The sequence below is a fragment of the Prinia subflava genome, chromosome 1, assembly GCF_021018805.1.
Source record: "Prinia subflava isolate CZ2003 ecotype Zambia chromosome 1, Cam_Psub_1.2, whole genome shotgun sequence".
Lineage (NCBI taxonomy): Eukaryota > Metazoa > Chordata > Aves > Passeriformes > Cisticolidae > Prinia > Prinia subflava.
In genome coordinates, this window is record NC_086247.1 from 102,805,495 (window position 1) to 102,821,592 (window position 16,098).

Here is a 16,098-nt window from a genome sequence, read left to right on the forward strand (position 1 = left end):
GCAAAGAAAAACCCCAAAACATAAAGGCACACCTCATCTTTATTTTATATTCCTTAAAAAAAAAAACAACCAAAAAACCCAAACCAACCAACCAAACAAAACAACAAAAAGCAAGCAAAAAAACAAACAAAAAAACTGACCAAAACACAGGCTCAGTATTTAACTACTGCAGTCTGAGAGGAACTCAAGAGCACACTAAAGTTTGATTAATAGAATGCTGAAATGTTTATGTATGAATGCCTCTGTTCTCTGTGACTCCAGATAACAGAAGAGGATCATGTGACAGAAAAGAACACCTCAAGACACTACAATTTTAGGCCAAGTAACATTTCAGTGGAAAAAATCTTGAGAATTCATTTCCAGTTTTCCAGAGGAAAGAGGTAACTTCTGAACTTATTTGACTATATTTGACTATAGGTAAAATCTAACATCAAGGAATTCAGTGCCTGGCTGAACTGGTTTCCAGCCTTAAAGACTTTCTGAGGTCTATCCAAACATAAGCCATCTCAAATCCTAACATCTGAATGTCAGACCTAGGAAGCTGGCTAACAACAACTAAGATTATTTTATTGATCATTGCCAAATGCAAACTGCAATAGATCACCTTTCTCACGTGCATGTTCTCATACACATCTCTCCACAGCATCTTTATTTAGCCCTACCTTGGGATGGTACCTTTCTTGACTGAGTTTTCATTTTCAAGGTCTTTTATTTTTTGAATAGACACTGAATTCACACTTTATTTTTAAACTTGACATCAGATGTTAGAATCATGTGCCATTATATAGCAGGTTGATCCAGCTCTTTGACTGGATGCATGGAGATGTAATAAAGAGGTAAAGACTAAGCAGAGAGCAAAATGAGGAAGGAGAAAGAATTTTGGAAGATACTTTTACCTCAAGTAAGACACGGATGTAAAAGATATAGTTATAATGCAGGATCTATTTTTTCTAAAGAAAGGCTGATGAATAAAATAAATCCTGTAAAGACAGAGGAGAAAGAAACATTGGGGATAAGAATAAGTGAAGTCATTTTTACAGCCACATGGTTAAAATTAATGCAATTTAAATTAATATTTAGCAAACCATCCACTGTTATTCCCCTGCCTCCTCAAAAAGAATAATATTTTACCAGATTGATCAAATATACGACAATTTTGCAGGTTTGGGCAACTTATCTTCCATGTCTGATTGTTGTCTGGGTTGTTGTCACAAAGAGCCATAGTCATCAGTGAGAAGTCATGAGGAAAAAAAATAAGTTTTCCTGTGAATCACCTTAACAATCTAAGATAGTTGTTAGTGATAAACACACAAAGAATCTGTTAAACCAAGAGAACTACTTGTTCTCTTAGTAGTTAAAGCTTTGCCTTTGCATTTCCCATATCTATTCATGGAGCTGAGTGCAATAAATGCATTAAACCCATCAGGGATAAAGAAAAAGAGAAAGGAAAAAAAATCCAACAAAACACCACCAAAAATCCCATCTGCAAAAAGATGAGTAGCCAGCAGAGTTCTATGAATAATTTAAAAGGCACCTGTCTCTCCTCATATTGGCAACTTTGAACTACTCTTGCCTTGCAGATATATTTCAATTGCCTGAGCAAAAAGCATTGTCTCAAAATTCTCAAAAAAATTGAAAGTGCTTAACACTCCTCCAAGATGCTTCAAGAAAAACTTTACCATTATCCAAAAGCATTTCAGCTTACCCTGTGCATACATTTATTGATGACAGTCATAACAGAAGGAACACATCACTGGGGGAAGTAGAGCATTCAGTTAGGCACAGAGTTTTTACACCAAATTACACTTTCACTTACAAGTTAAGTCCCAGCTCAGCCACAGGTAGCTGAAATTCAGACAGAAATCTTGGAATGAAATATATGGCCTGTGTTAACATGGAATCATTTATGATGAAAAAGACCTCTAAAATCATGGAGTCCATTCTTCGACTGATCACCGCCATGTCAACTAGACCATAGCACTAAGTGTCACATCCAGTCCTCTCTGGAGCAGCTCCAGGGATGGTGACTTGGCTTGCCCCTTGAGCAGTTTGTTCCATGCTTGACAATCTTTCCATGAACAAATTTTCCTGATGTCCAACCTGAACCTCCCTTAGTGCAGCTTGAGTTTGTGTCCTCTCATCCTGTTGCTAGTTGACTGGGAGAAGATACCATCCCCCACCTGGCCGCAACCTTTTTTCAGGGAGTTGTAGAGAGTAATGAGGTCACCCCTGAGTCTCCTTTTCTCCAGGCTGAACAACCCCAGCTCCTTCAGCCACTCCTCACAGGGGTTGTGTTCCAAGCCCCTCACCAGCCTTGTTGCCTTTCTCTGGACATGCTCCAGCATCTCAGCATCCTTCCTTAATTGAGGGGCCCAGAACTGGACAGAACTCGAGGTTCGGCCTCACCAGTTCTGGGTGCTGAGGGACGATCATTTCCCTGCTCCTGCTGGCCACTCTATTTTTGATCCAGGCCAGGATGGCACTGGCCTGCTTGGCCACCTGGGCACACACTGGCTCATGTTCAGCTGCTGTCAACCAGCACCCCCAGTTCCTTTTCTGCCAGGCAGCTTTGCAGCCACACTGTCCCCAGCCTGTGGCACTGCCTGGGGATGTTGTGACCAAAGTGCAGGAGGCTGAGTGGGATTGTCATAATGAGCTCTACTGGGCTAAAAAAATATAATAATTTCAGAATCTATCAAGAGAAGCTCAATCTTATGGCTCTTATTATCAAGAGGAAACACTGTGATCTGAACCCAAAGTATTTGTTAGGTGCTGGGGATTATGCCCGTTCTGTTGGACTAAAAAAAATCCGAGAACCACATCTTAAAAATAACCCCATTATGGGTGATTATAATGAGAGAGTTGTGATAAAGTGCTGGCAATAGCATTCAGCACGATAGTCTGCCTTTTTACAGAATCATTTGTTGTACAGTGCTGATTCCCACCTTCATATCTGTCAAAGGTAATTATTTGGGCTCAGAAATTTTCATTTATCCAGGTGAACACTAACAAAGAAGTTTATAGCAGATGGGTTAATAGACAGGTCACAGGAATTTTCCAGACTAATATTGTAAAAGAATGAGCTAAATACCTGCTCCCATATGAAGGATTCTGTTAGGATCTGACAATAATTAGCAGGAACGGGCAAACACATTTCAAAAGAGAATATATATGTGACAATATATCTATAAAATTATATCTTGTACATTTATAAAAATGTGGGTATTATCAGAATTGAAACATCTTGTTACACAGAAGGATTTTCAGCAGAATTAAAAATGTCACTGTTAAATTAATTTGATTTTTTTTTCAGTTTGCAATTAAAATTTCAAAGTCTGTTAAAAAAACACTCACAATCTCACACTGATGAGAATGACAATTTTAATATGTGGTAATCAGTTATGACCAGTGACTTCCATTACAGATGCTTTTACATCTTAGATGTATATTCCAAAAATAAAAAAAAAGGCGACTGAGTTTAAAAAGTAATCCATCACCTACAAAACCTGAAGCATTAGTAGCATGTAAGGTGAGATTTTTCTGGAACGACTTTGGTGTTGCCTTGGCCTGCTCTGTTCAAAATAGAGCTGTCAACACTTTGTAAATAAAAGATATTACAAAAGACAGTTAAAATCTGTGTCACTGACCTCTCTCAGAAAAGAAAGTTGGCCTAAATTATGAGGGCCTCAAGGCTGTATTTGTTCAATGTTTTGCAAGGCTGAAGCAATCATCGTCAGCTTTTACAAGCAGAGAATAGGGGTATTATTTGTGCAGGCTGTTGCTGTGATAGAGTTCTTGCCTTGAATTCCCGTACAGTTTTCCCAGGTTTTGCTCTTTTCTCACAAATTTCAGTAGTATATAAGAATATAAGTAGTTCTAAAATAATAATTGCTGAAGTGAGATTTCGTTACGATATAGAAACAGTACTTCAGTCCCACCCCAGAGAAATCAGGGACCAGTGAGAGGTCAGCTAAATTTCTGGTTGAAACAGTGTATTCTGGGGATAATGGAGGTGTGGTGGGAGAATGAAATATTCTGATCTATCCTTCTACTTGTGAGTCCATTTTCCCTGTGGTGACATAAAATGGAGCAATGAATCCTGGGCCTGAACTGACAACTTCCTTTCCAGGCCTCTCTTCTTGAGATGCAATGAAACAGAAGAAACACGAGAAATGTAAATTAAAAGTAGAGCAGCTATTCTTAGGTGCAGCTCTCAATGGCATCTTGGATATTATAAGGGGAATACCAGCAGCTGATCACAGCAATAAGGAAGCTGGAGGTGCTGAAGAGAAACACCGGGGCAACACAACATTTAAAGGACTTACACTAAATAAGTAAAGAAAAGAGGGTGGGGGAGAGGTTACAATAAAAAAAAAATACTAAGAAATTTTGTTAGACAGCTATTGCTTGCCAAAGAAAATCCACAGTTTTCTCTGTTTTTTAAAATATGCTTACAAAGAAACTCATTAAATTGACCATTTGATAATTTTGCTACTAATAATTTCATCCTCTTTTGTTTTCTTTTCTTTTTGTGGTTTGTTTGTTTGTTTGTACAAGTACATGTCATCACAAACATTTGATCTGAATAGAAAGACTTTTTCTATTAGAAAACCAAGAAATTCAGATCACTGACTATAAATCTGTGAACAGATTAAATCATTCGCACAGAAAGCCAAATCATAATTTAAAAATAAAAACCACCAAACATCAGAACTAAATTTGCTTTTCTTTACATAAAAAATGAAAATTAAAAAAAACCACAATTATGTTTCAACAAGATGATATTTTATGGTCACAAATATAGAACTAGAAAAATACAATAGAAATAATAACCATAAAAATACTGAATAAATTAAGTGGAGTATTAAATCCTGAGAGTCTGTGCATATCTATTAAAATATTTAGCATTTTTCAGCCTTCCTTTCTTATATCATGTTTGGAATTGAGAACTGTTAATATTTCAACTTTACAAAGGCAATTTTCCTTTATTTTCTGGGAAGTCTCAATCTTAATAAACTTAGTTTCACATCCTATTAATTATTTTTAAAAGGTTGACATAATAAGCAACCTAGCAAGGTATTTAGTAGACTCACTGTAAATATTTCATTTTAGCAGATGAAGCTCATTTTATACATCAATCAAAATCTAATTTTCCTTAGTAATATACTAATGTAATGGGTTTCACCTGTGTGCCTTTATGGCAGCAGGTACACAATTTATGAACTTCATAGAAGCAGTATGTAGATAAAATCAATTTTTAAATATATGCTTAGTATTTTACTAAATTACAAAATGAATGCAATTAGAAAAACTTTTTAGTTCCTAAAATTTAATTTATTTATCTGGAATAGATTTGCTCCTTGAAAGATTAGGTTCAGTAGTCACATAATGCAAGATGCACTATTCAAAAGAGGTATTACTCTTTTGAAGTAAAGCAAGAGTCTTCTAAAAAATTAACCACTCAAAATGAAAAAAACACTGGGAGAGCTATTTTTTCTCCAGATAACATAACAATTATTTTGGAAATAATTTGATAACATCTTAGAATTAAACACATATTACTGCTGAAAACAACCACATAAAATGGAATTTGCTGATTACATGCTTATTTCCTAGAACAAAAAGAAATTTCAGGCAAGAAGCACTTTTTCTTTTCAAACAAAATGCCACATATGCAAAATTTATACAACAAAGATTTGAAAAGGTACTTTTTTCTCCTCTTTCTAGAATAGTTCTTAATTTCTCTGATGTCCCCTCATATGTTTCCTCAATATGGAGCATTCACACCAGTGGGTCTTTGTTCCAATTTCCTCTTGCTCACCCCAAGAAAACTTAATGGACTTTGGCTTCCAGTTCAAAATTTTTGCCCTTGAATCACAGCTACAAATATGTCTCAATGGCAATTAAAGCATTTACTTTCTATCCACAAAGAGGAGGTTAATTTTAAAACCTATTTCTGATGTTTTTAAGAAATTCTTCAGTTTCCTGAGGTAAAATGAACAATATGCTGTACAAATATATAATTTAAATATATGAAATGTAGCAATTATGGTAATGTTAATATCATAAATATTGTCATAAATTCTTAATAATATTTTTCATGACTATGCAAAACTACAAATCTATATGGAAAATGAGAACTGCTTTTTAATTTTGGTGCCTCAATGCAAGTCAGTGTGTGGTATCAATGCAGAGCTGCTCACCAGCTACTGCTGGGAGCTTGTGAGAGTGGACTTCCATCCTGAATAAACTCAACTGCCATCTTTGCAATGTCTTCACATTTTAGGTTGTTGTCTTTTTGTCTTCTCTCAAATCTATGAAACTTCATTGGCAGAGCTGCATCCAGCAGATTTTTTTGACACATGCAGGCAAAATCTTTTCATAACACTAGTGTTACCATACAGACATCAATTTAATCCTTTGTGGTTTCAGTGCTCTGTGCAAACACAATGCACAGTTCACATGTGTCACAGTAAGATAATTAGATATAACCACTTGATGTCCTCATCCCTCTTGCCTTGCAAAGGTTTTTGAAAATGATATCTGATGGCCAGTGGTGACTTGGCAGCAGCCATTAGTTTCCTTCTCTTATTGGAAAGTTTGCTGAGAAGTGCATGATGGCGTAATTTTTAATGTATTTATTTCATTTATTTATTTATTTGTCAGTTTATTTATTTATTTATTTATTTAAGAAAACACAACATTTAAAGCCACTCTACCTAAAGGTACAAGGCTCCCTAATCTTATGGGGACTCATAACATCATGGCATGTACAACTTGGGAAGAGAGTACTACATGCATACTTGGGATAAAAATGAGCACAAGTATCACCTGAGTATAAGTCCTTGCAAAAATAGGTGGATTTTAATTTTGGTAGGCTCTACAGATTTTTAAGCACATGCTTACCCCTACGTCCTTGTACAGTCCAACCATACAAGTTTACAGCTAATGATGTGCACACCTACAAAAAGCAGAATGACTTTAAAACTTTTTCAAATATGTTAACTTTTTTTTCCATTTCTTGGCTGATCATATGTTTTTTTCAGAGTAACTCCTGGTCATATTATGACCTCAAATGTAACCAGATACTTGCTCCACTTTGAAGAAAAGCAGATGAAATTAGGTAACTCAACATTTTGTTTCTTCTTTGGCAATTCGTAGTACAGTTCATAAAGCATCTGTCCTTGCTAAGATTTAAAAGGAATGGTTGCCAACAATCCCAGAAAGACTGAAATATCAGCCAAGAACAGAACAGAGGAAACATAATCCTAGGTCTTATCATGCCTCTTATATCTGAACTGGAGAAAAGATCCAAGTGACGAGCTTGTTATTCCAACTCTAGATGATTAAATGATCCAGAAAGCAATGGCATTGCTTTTGAGGGCAGGAATGATATAAAATAATGAAACTCTTTAACTCATGGATTTTCAAGTGCAGAATGTGGATCTGAATACTCTTTTAACACTTGCTGTGATATTTTCTATGACTTCTGAAGAACTGATCCTGAAAGGTGCTGAGAACTAACTTTGTGATGGTCTATTAATATATGGAAGTGTTTCTGGATTGGATTAAATTGTTCCCGCTTTACAGAATCAATTCCCCGTTGGATCTGTCTGTATTGAATGTATATGCCTGGTCTGAAATGCAGTTGATGTAGCTAGCTCCATTGAATTTTGTAGTTTTTTCGTGTATGGAATGCCACACTCAGGATCATGCCTCATGTCTTGTTCCTTGCAAGACTCACAGCAGAGAACTAGACATTGAAAAGTCTATTGAAACACAGTTGTGTAAACATGACATTACCTATAGCATATTGAAATTGCACTTTCTGCAGAACCATTCTTGCTTAAACTTTGCATGCTTTGCTTAACAAAACCCTACCAACGTATAACAGTAGACTACTGGGCTTGAAACTTTTGGTGCTAAACTGGTGCTAAACTTTTGAAACTCAAAGCTTTGAGAATGCCATTATTTTTCTCTGAAAAAAATGGATTCTTGAGGTAACATACTACTTCTTTTTCTTTTGTCATTAGTTATGAAAGTGGGTTGTGTGGTATGTCTCCAAGGAAGACAGAGGCAACAGCCCACAAAAATAAAAAAAATGCAAAGGTACAAGCATTAACAAAACATCATGTTCTGTCATAATATTTAGCTCTACTACCAAGACTTTGTGAACTAAAAATTTGTAAGATGAGAGAAAAACAGCAAACCCCACACCAAGCATTTTAAAAGCCATGGGAATTGCACACACCTTAATTGCTTGTACTTTTAAGAAGTTCTTTACTTGATATCCTTAAATACAAAATTTTCTCCCTCATTACCAGACTGAGAGAGTGTGTCAATGGTTAATATCAACAAAAGTAACAGAAATAACAAAAAAAAAGACTCTCCTTTTCCAGAACTCAAGGTATTATTACTGACACAGAAGAGTACATTTACCTTTTAGGAAATCTGACAAGTGATGTATGAAAAGTCTGACATGCTTCACAGAATGCCAGTAAAGCACAACATGAGTTAATGAATGTTGATAGAAGTAGGTACAATGGTTAGGGCAGCTCTATTTAATCAAAATACATGGGGTTTATGGTTCTATTCATTTGTAGAGGTGAGGTGCTTTCATTTTCCCATAAAATTTACATCAGTAACATTGAACAATCTGCTTATTTCTAGCTGCTAAATTTCTTTCTCTGGTCTTGCACTTCTCTTGCAGGCTCTGGACACTTAGAAATATGGGGCAAGTATTCAGTGTGCTTAATAACAGTATTTTAAACAGATTGAAGTTCTCTTCCTCGTGTTAGATGTAGGCAGTTTTGCAAAGTCTTTCCTTGCAAATGTTCTATCATGATCCTTTTTGTTTCTTTGTCTCTGACTTCAGCATGAGCAAAAATTGAGGAAGAAAGCAGAGGATCCTCAGCCAAACTATCATCACTGTAAGGAGTTAAAGAGCACAGTTGCCTGTCTCAAACACTGTCAAAGCCACAGAAAGGACCAGCTTAAAGATAACCCTCCACAGCAAGAACTTGCGGGAAACACAGAAGAGAGGAATTTGCAACAAGAAGATGCTCATTCAAGGCCTGGTGGAGGCAAGATCTGCTTAGCACTTAGATAATTTCTGTTATCCAAACAGAAATTCCTGCTGTGGCAAACTGTGGGAAAGGCAGCAACTGCTCATACACATGCTGCCCCAAGTAATGGGAATGTCTGTGACCACCCCATGGATATCCAGAACTTGGACTGTATAAAGGTGGCACCCACAGAAGAACAACTACAGGACCCCACCACAAAGAAGCCCTGGGTGAAGGACAGTCAGGACAGTGTTGGATCTACAGGTGGTGACTGTCTTCCACTTGATCTCACTCTTTCTCACTCTTTCTCTCTGTCCCATCCTCTTTTTTTTCTGTTTCCAACCCCTCTCTCTAGCATGCATATATTGTCAAACAAACCCCATGTTTTTGTCTTTGAAATATGGTGTCGTTTGCGCTTTAATTTGAACAGAGGCCTCTCTCACTAACTGGATCTTAACAATCACCCCCCCCAAAAAAAAATGCAGCAACAAAAATTCACAATTCTGTGAAGGGAGGGATCAAAATCTGTACTTTCCAGCTCTTCATAACAGCAGCAGCTTTTCCAGAGTCTTATGCCAAAGCTAGCACATTTTTTGAGAGCTGACACAGAACAGAGATGATAAGGGACAAGGGAGCAGCTGCTTGCTTTGGAGTGTTCTATTGGCAACATTGCTGGATTTTGCACTAAGTGGCAGTGGCTTCTATTCAGCAGCTTACAATCCTCCTCTCCCACTCATCCTCAATAGGAGTGGAAGGCAGCCACAGCTGAGACACCACTAGAGATGAGCTAAGGTGATAAGACAGAGAAGGAAGGAATAAAAGCCATGTAGTAGTATGGCAGGATAAACATCCAAACCACAAAATCTGAGCCTATATTTTTCACAGCTCTTATTTCTATCAGAGATTCCTGGTCTGTCCCATGCCTGTAGCACAGGATTCTCCTAAGAGGGGGCCCACTCTTCTTGTGAGCCTTGGTGGGGACAGTGCAAGGGGTTAAGACCATGTGTAGCCTGTTTTCTTATATTATCATGTACATAATACAAACACACAAAAGTTCTCTTACACACATCCTTTGCTAAAGCAAACTTACGTACAACTTTATGGAAGAGATACTTCCCTGAGATGAGTCCAGTAGCATGTTGTAAATGAGTAGAGGATAAATAGGGTGCTTCTGAGTGAAATAGTTCCACCACTCAGTCTGAGTTCCCTGAAAGAAGGAAAATTTTGGCCAGGGCATCCTGGCCAGAGCACAAAATAGCCTTCTAATGGCAATGGTAGCTCCTAGAGTCTTGGAGACAGACAAAAAAGTTGATGAAAAGTTTGATGAAAAGTTGTAATGGAATTTAGAACCATGTGATTTTTTCTTACAGTGTTCTCTACAAACTACATAATGTGGTACATGGAAAAATTTAGAAGACTATAAATCATGCAGGACTTTAAGGAACTCTTTGTGTTTCCTATTTCTTTCTAAGCATTTCAGGAAAGCTACCTTGACTCTTCTGATAGATGTGACAAATTTCTTTAGTTGATGCTGTTCATTTCCAGATAAGATTATAAACCATGACGTACAGAATGGTGCCTGAAAGTTATCATTGATTTATTTCCTATTTCTTGTTAATTTATAATGTATTTTTGAGGCTCATCTTTTTATTGTTGTGGAGTCTTTTCAGAAATGTAGCAATAAATGCACTGATTTTGCAGCTTTACTTCTCTTGAAACAGCTAGTATCTCTTCGCTGACAGATCCATCCATGAAACAGCCCTAATAATGTAATTTAAAACATGCAAAGTGTTGTGCTTGTTTTGCTTCTGCATTTGGAACCTATTGCCATTCAATTTAGTACTCTAAATGAATTCATATCATATCCCATTATTGAGGAAAATGACCACCTGCCTCCCCCATATGTTGATTTCAGTTTTAAATCGTGCCATTTGAAAGTCTTGAAACTCATTAGAGTGACAGGGTTTGAGCACACAGACTGTCACTCAGAAAAAAAGATATGGGGAAACATAACCTGGATTAAAAAAAAAAATCTTTTTTTTTATTTTTATTTTACAGGCTTTGACTTGCTTGTAGCTTTCCAGATTAAGAAAAAGATTGTAAATTATTTACAGGCACTGTCATTTTTCCTGCTAATTTAGAGTCTATATTATTATTATTGTTGTTATTATTAATTATTATTTTCCAAAGTTTTATTTTTATACACTCTTTCAGACTTTTGAAAAAGTAGAACTCCGCTGGCTGTAAATTGCTGATTTTCTTGCAAGCTACCTCCCCAGATGGAACAGGACATTGAAAATTGACTTAACCTTGTCCAGACTTTGGGTTGTCCACATCTAATGATTTAGCAAGACTACTACAGGTATTTTAAAGCCTACCAATTCAAAGAGAGGTGAGGATCTAGTCTGAAGGTTGGATCAAGACATATTCTTGAAACTGATATTTTCTATTAATATGTAGTAGCACTATGCAAAATAAGCCAGTCCCACTTTTGATGATGCAGGTCTCTATAACCTCTACATATTCTACAGAAGTGCTTGGCTGTTCAGCAGGTAAGCTCTTGCCCCTGGGCAGATAAGTAAAACAACTCACAAGTTAGACTAAATCATTTAGGTCTGAGTCCTATCTTGAGGAAGCCAAAGGCATTCCATTGTAGAAGTACAAAAAGTTCAGAACTCAAAAACACAGTCTGTAGCATTACAGTTAATACTGTGTGGGCAAATATGTTTGCAAAGCTATGGTGTTCCACACATTACAGCCATGAATTCATTCTGTACTTTAAGATCTTGTCTAACCTCTTGATTTTTATGAGGGGATGAAGATTTGCCAGATACACCCACTGAAACAAATATTAAAAAGGCTGAAGTACTAAAGGAGGCCCAAGTGGACATTCTGTACTGTAATCTCAAGTCTTAGGTGATAAGAGGTAACTTCTCCTTCTAACAGGATGCATGTCTTCCATTTGGGTATGTCTTGCTAACTTTCCATGAGTTTATGGCTGCCAAGACCTTTAGACCTTTTGGAAATCTGTATTCTTTCTGTCTCCACATCCTGTTCTACGGGAAAATACTTCTAATTTTCATGGCTGTTCTGAGGATAAGGATGTTTTCAGTTATTGAGACATACTGGAAATACTGCCTTGTTTTACACTTTCCCAAACATTTAGACGGAAGTAATTTTTCAGTTAAGACTGAAAGCAGATCTGTTTCTCTGGGCTCAAAATTTCAAATTCCTACCAACTCCAAAGGTCACTAAATGAATGTGGTCTCATTTCTTACACCATGACACAGCTTGTTGATACTCACTGTACAATTGGACAGCTCAAACAATATAAACCCTATAGTTAGGGGTGCTGTCCTGCAAGGACAGCCAGAAACTTTGGGATTTCTGCTTCACTAGATGCATCATTATTTTGATGACAGAGCACCCTCACAGACAGAGGTTCATGTCTGTCCTGTTTCTCTCTGTAGCAGCTTTACTCCTGTAAGTGGACAACACCAGTGATGAATGACAGAAGAATAGAACAGAGGCTGAGATTGGGTCATCTCTCTGCCTACAGGACACAGGTCACCCCTGGCAGACTACTGGGCCTGTTTTATACTCATACAGCTAAAGTTCTGGACAAACAGATTTTTTGGCTCCTTCTGTGGGGGACCTAAGCAGAGAGGGGTCTCTCCCAGCAAAACCAGCAGGTTCCAGATCTGTGTTTTCTCTCCCACTGGTAGGAAAAGGTGAAAGTCTAGCTTTACAGGGCTTTCCCCACAGCTCTCCATCCCAACTATGTCCTTGCCCCTCCACTCACCCCTACCAGCAGCCTGGCCTTGGCCCTCCTTTCTTGTCTACACTGCAGAAGAGCTTTGGAGTAACTTTGATAAAGATCATGGCAACTTACCAGCTTTCTGTCCCCAGGGAGATACCATGACAGAATGTATTTAACAACTGGGGAGCCTATAGGTGACAACAGGGAGACTACAAAATGGCAAGGAGCTGTCTTTAAAGGACAGCAAAACAGGTGGCACAGAGGCTTACATGGACACACTCAAATAGCATCTGAATACATAAGCAGGATATTGAATGCTCTCTGTCAAATCTTCTGCATGACCCAAGACTATTTGGGACTCACAGAAAGTGTCATCTAAGAATGGTGTCTTCACAACAGTAACTGCGGATTTGAAGAAAAAATGAAACTATCAACTGCTAAACTTAGAAAGCTGTCCAATTCCTGGAATTATCAATTCCAGGAATTAAATAAGATTAAATATTTTGTAAAAAAACATTCTATGAATTAGAGGGAAGGTCAAAGGAGGGTGATTAGAGAAACTACAGTACCTCTCTGAGCAAATTTACTGAACAATCTCACCTCCAAAGCAAGATCACAGTTAAGATAATTTGCTAATGCAAATGTGAAAATAAAGGAAAAAGTCATCAAAATGAATGAAAAATTAAATTCACAAATATAAAGAAGAGTCACAGCTGAAGGGACACAGAGAATTTGCATGGAAAAACCCACTGTCTTGGGATCAAAGGCCTGTGAACTGATGTCCAATAGAAACAATGTATTTTTAAGAGAATATCACACTGGTCAGATTTTACACATAACTAGATGGGAATATGAGATAGGAATTACAAAACCATTTGTGGTCAAACCCCCCTTTTTTAAGGAAGGTATCTTTTTTTTTTTTTTCATTTTTCACTTTTCAACAAAAAACTAAGAAGCTATCATGATGTTTTTCTAGGATACTTCTAATGATGTTGTATAATCAGGTATAATTTAAAAAAATATTTATACTGTATTAAAACTATGAATGAATTTGAAAACCAGAAATGTCACAAAGCTTACATTTGTTTTAAAAAACAGGTTTGTGAGAACTGGAGATTACACCTAACATCAGTACTCAGTTCAAAAAGATTTCTCTGCATTCTGAAATTTTTTGGAGGTAAGAAATAAGTAAATTGCTGAGTCAGAGATGCAGTGCAAAACAGGCAACTAATAATCAATCTGTCACCAGATGCAAACACAATAAAGCAAAGCACAGGAAGACAACTGGGCAACGAAGGCCATGTCTACAGTATGGAGTTGGGCCTGCCCATGTTGGCCCAAGGTGTGAGAAAAATTATCCCCATGTCATGGGTTGGCACTGGTTAGATGTTAATGCACCTATGAATATATGTTTTTTTCTAACAACTCTTGTGGGATGTGATCAGGAACAGAGCAGAGCAGGCTTAAATCTTGAAAACAAAAAAACTACTAAAACTTTATTAATTACATAAGAACAGGGACAGAAATACTTTTAAACACACACAGAAACAGAAATAAAAACTTCTTAGAACATTTCTTTTCTCAGTCTTTACTTCCCCACCCATCACTTTTCCTAGACTAACTTTTGGGTTTTAGATCAAACAATCACTACTCAAAAAAACTAATCTTCAATTCAGCAAGGGAGAGAGGAGTCTCTCTGGCACCACAGACTGTTTTCTAGAACACACAGGTCTAATCTTTATGTGTTCCTATGTTACCCGTGGCACTGCTTAGAGAAGTCGGGTGGTTCTCTCTTTTTCCTATGTCCAGCGCTCTCACCGCTGTCTCATAGGCCAAAACTGCATACAGGGCTTTTTAAGGATGCTGCATGCCGAGCTCTCCCCTTTTTACCCAGGGGCCGGGGTTCCAGGAGCAGGTCTGCCCTGAGGGCAGAGGGCACTACTTCACCTTCTCCCTCTTTTCTCTGCTCGCTCCACTCTTCAAGTGCCAGTCACTGTAGCAAAAGCAAGGGCAGCTGCATCTACCTAAAAATGTAGTTTATGTTCAAAAGAGACTTAAGTTTAGTCTATGGCTGACATTATGCAAGAGAATTCTAGCTCAGAAGGCTACTCCTCTTATTTTTCCATCGGGTTTTTTCCAATTATGCTTTATCATCTCGGTCCTAGGCTGCTTCTCTCTCTCTCCGAAACCACCAGTCATGAGAATCAATGTCTAAGAAAAGTTTCTTTCTGCCAAGCAGGAGTTAACAGTTTTTTCTCGGCAGAGTGCTGCAGGCTGAGGCACTCCCAGGCTCGGCAACTCTCACGTGGCTGGGCACCTTCTCCCGGAGTTTGGGGGTGGAGGGGGGTGAGCACACACGGAGGGCACTTCCACAGTTTTCTACCCCTCCATCCTGGACGGGGCAGCTTAGTTTCAGTCTTGTCTCTTCTCTTCTCCCCCCAGGGCCCCAGCTTATTTTAGTTCTACCGCGTGGTTGTCCTGAGCCTGGCTACGTGGCTTCCCCCTCCCCCACTCAGCCCAGAGCTGAGCAGGGGAGAGGAGATGTTTCTACTGCTGAAACCGGAACTCAAAAGAGGCTGAACCTCCTAGACTCCTGCTTTTAACTCTTTGTGTCCTCAGAGGCGTGTCTAAACTTCTGAGTGACTAATCTAGGTGCTAGCAGAAAAGCTGATTACTAATTGGGCTGCCCACATCCCCCTAGAAAAAATTTACCTCCCCCGCAACCACGACACCCCATCAGATGACTTCAATGGGCCAGCAATGCCTTGGTGTGGATGCAGCAATGGTGACAGAAGATGCTTTTTGCTGTTATTCAGGGACATGGTGTTATTGAGTAAGCCAAAGATCTTGTGTCAGCATGCTCCATGTCTACACAGAGGGTGCTTGCTGATGCACAGCAGAACCTCTCAAGCATAAAAAAGGTTAAAGACTTCTTCAGGATGTGCAAGAGAGGGAAATGGGACTGTAATCTTTACAAAGCAAAATTATCAGTTTGTATGGTCATGGTTGGAAAAGGATCAAAATAAATAGCAGTTAGGATAACGAAGATCCAAAGAACGCTACGAAGTCAGATCATATTTCAGATCATACTGGTTATACCTATAGTAGAAAGAAATCTTATTTCACTCAATCTGAAGGAAAGATTCATACAGCAAACACACAATCAAAAGTCAGCAAATTGGCTCAGAGCAATCATGGTAGGGTCTTCAAAGCAGAGCTAGGAAATGACTACTGAAATTTGACTTTGAAGCATGACACCTGGAGAATAACTCA